We start from the raw sequence: 3462 nt of genomic DNA, 5'->3' as shown, positions 1-3462 counted from the left end.
TAGATCTTTGTAGGGCGAGAAAAAAATTCATTCTAGTCAAACAATCCTGGATTCCTGAACCAGATTTTCTGGGCTTGGATTCAGGCTCTGCTACTTACTAGCTGTGTGACCACTTTTCTGTACATCGTTCCTTATCTGTAGCATGGGGCTAAAAACAGTACCTTCCTCATAGTATGGTTGTGAGGACAAAATGAGCTAATATATGAAAAAAGCATTTAGAACGCTGACTATACTATAAGTATCAGCTCTTGTCATGACTACAAAGTATTTTTTTTACACAAATCTAACATGGCACTTTATTAAAAAGAATGATACACTCTGATGAAGTTTTTCTGAAGAATGGAAGGCTGATTCACCATCATCAACTTTTTTAATGTAAGATTTCACTACACTAAATTCACTACATGAACAGAGTAATATATACATACCAGTATATGGTAAAAAGATTTGATTGTTAAAACTTCAATGGAGAAGTTATAAGCAATTGCAAACATCCTATTGAAGACTGAAACAATAGAAATAATCCCACTAAAGTCAAGAAAATGAGAAAAAGAATCAGGAGGCATACATATTAGAAAGTGAGCCAATCCTAGGCCTACCTGTGCTCAAATCTGCTCCTGAAATACCTCATGCTTTGCTGTGCATCATAGGTAGGCCAGTCCCTGTGGGCTGCGGTTCCCAAACTTTCTTTTCAACTGGTGGCCAGCTAAACCCAACAGGTGAGAGACCACTGGTGGGTGACTAGGCCAAGCGAGGGGAAACAAGGTATTTCTCCCATTTCCTCTCAGCCTCCTACAGCCTCTCTGGCCACAGCTAAGCCTCCTCCATGACTTCTGCACCAGACAGGTCCACCATGCTTTCAGTTTCTTTGGGGTTACCCTGGTCCCCAAGGTGTAGTAACACCGCCTCTTCCTGATTACAGAGTATTTTTCATGGAGTTTATTCTACAGTTTATTACTTTCTCCTAGTAAGTGGCTGATTTTGTGTCATATTTCATTGCCTTAGCTTCAGGCCTGAGTGACAGATTTTAAAAAAAAAATAATTATTTTTTGAGCACACGCAAGTGGGGGAGAGGGGCAGAGGGAGAATCTTTTTTTTTTTTTTTTTAAGTTTATTTATTTGGCAGGGGGGAGGAGCAGAGAGAGAAGGAGAGAGGGAATCCCAAGCAAGTTCCATGCCACCAGTGCAGAGGCTGATGTGGGGTTCCAGCCCAGGAACCATGAGATCATGACCTGAGCCGAAGTCTGATGCCTAACTGAGCCACCTAGGTGTCCCAAAAGAGAGTATCTTAAGCAGGCTCCAGGCTTAGCTTGGAGACATGGCTCAATCTCAAGACCTTGGGATCATGACCTGTGCCGAAATTGAGTTGGGCACTCTACTGAGGCACCTAGGTGCCCCAGTTTTTTGTTTTTGAATAAGCAGAGCCATGCCAAGATTCAAACATATTTAAATGATGGTTGGCTACTTGATAAGAAAAAAAATCCACTTATGCTAATTTCAAGTAGGGGGTAATCAAGTAACATCCTGATGATACTGAATTCTCCTTTGTAAGAGCTGCTAGAGCATTCTATCATGATAGCAATATAGGAACCACAAGCAGTTTGTTGAAGAATTGTCTTTAGGAAAAACGATTTCCCACACATTAAATTGATTTTCTTGAGTCTTTTTCTTGAGTCTTTGTATATTTCAAACAGCCAAATTTGTTGATACCAGTGAGGGTTGTTGTCAGGGAAAGAATTAAAGTCTTGGTTTTATAATGGAGGATTATTAAAGCAGTAACTGATAATTAAGAGTGATTATTGAGGAACACAAGATTTGGAGGCCAGGAGTTTAACTCTTGGTTTCATCAGTTATCTGCTGTGGTCTGACCAAGACACTTAACCTCTTTAAGTTTCATTTTTGTTATTTGAGGGTTAAATAATGAAAGTATTTTGACACATAATTACTTTTATTAGCACATAAAACATATATTTGGGGTGGAAAATGGTGACAGTTGCCATACTTTCTTAAACTCAGCAAAGTGTTACAGGATTGCAAAGATTAAATTTCATGAAGATATGAAATCTCTAGAGGTTGACTCTCTCTAGAGGTTGACTGACTTTTGTCTTGTCCAAGGTCACAAAGGTGGTTAGTGACAGCGAGAACCTAGGTCTCCACATTCCGGTCACTTGGTCTTCCTGCTGTGCCATTATCGTTCATCACCCATTCATTCACTAAATACATTTTTATGGAAGATAAAAATGGAGCTTAAAACGTTGTGCTAGGTGTCGCTGATTCTGATTTATCAGAGCGAGGTCCTTCCCTTATAGGGACTAGTGGGTAAGGCTCAACCACGGCGTCAGAGATTGGGTCGATAAACATATAACCAATTTAGGCGACAGATGACAATACAGCCGTGCTCCAAGGGGCAGAAACAGAAAGGATTTGTACATTAACTGTGGGGTTTAAGGCACAGGGCGAGCCAATGCAATGGTCTCAGCCCTGAATGAATTCCAGGGAGGTCCAACGTTTCGGAACAAAGGCCATCTCTCACACTGCAACTCTTGCACATGTTTTTGTTTCCCCTGGAAGGCTTGTCCTGGACACAATTCATGTAACTCCGGAGGCCTTGCCTAGTCCCCTCCAGGCCCAGGCGGAGGCGAAGGGAAAGACTGCCTCGGGTTCTGCGGTTTCTTGTTGCACCCCCACTCTCGGAGCACTTACGACACACCTGTACTTTACCTCTTTGCCCGAGGACCCCCCCCCCCCCCCCGCCCCTCCGCGTTTCTGATCTCCAGAGAACAGGGACTACGAACACCAGAGCATCTTTAGGCTGAGCACAGTGACTACTACGCAGTGCCTGACAATTTTGGGTGAAGGAAGAAACACCTGGCACATCCTCTTCTCCTTCCTTCTTCGGGCAAACATCTGCCTAACTCGTTCTTCCAGAAGTTCGGCTTGAACATCACGTTCTCCACGCCCCGGTTTCCACCGCCCTCTACACACACTAGGCGTGGGAGAGAAAGGACCCCCGGGCCTGACACATAGTAAGCGCTCAATACACGATCGGGGGACGAATGGCGGAACTCCAGGCAGCGGCTTCCCCGGAACAAACTCCACCTCTTCTCCGGTAGGACCCCAGCTGCCGGACCCCAGCTGCCGGGGCGGGGCGGCGGGCAAGCTGACCGCGGAACCCAGGGCTCCACCGCCTCCGCCCCTCCGCCCCTGTGGAGACAGCGGGTGCCTCACCCTCCACCCACCGGGCGACAGGCCCCCAGCTCACGCCTCCGCCTCACACCACGCAACATCGCCCTAGCGCCTCACCCGGCGACGCCGCGCCGGCCGCGCCGCCCGCGATTGGCCAAACGCCGCATAGCGCCATCTCGGCCTACCGCGCGGTGCGCCCCCTCATTGGCCATCGGCGGCGGAGGGCGGGGCGGGCGCATTGGGCGCGCAGGGCGGGGCGGGCTCTGGTCTTGCGCC

This window comes from Leopardus geoffroyi, chromosome C3, assembly GCF_018350155.1.
Source record: "Leopardus geoffroyi isolate Oge1 chromosome C3, O.geoffroyi_Oge1_pat1.0, whole genome shotgun sequence".
Lineage (NCBI taxonomy): Eukaryota > Metazoa > Chordata > Mammalia > Carnivora > Felidae > Leopardus > Leopardus geoffroyi.
Note: the sequence above shows the minus strand (reverse complement) of the source record.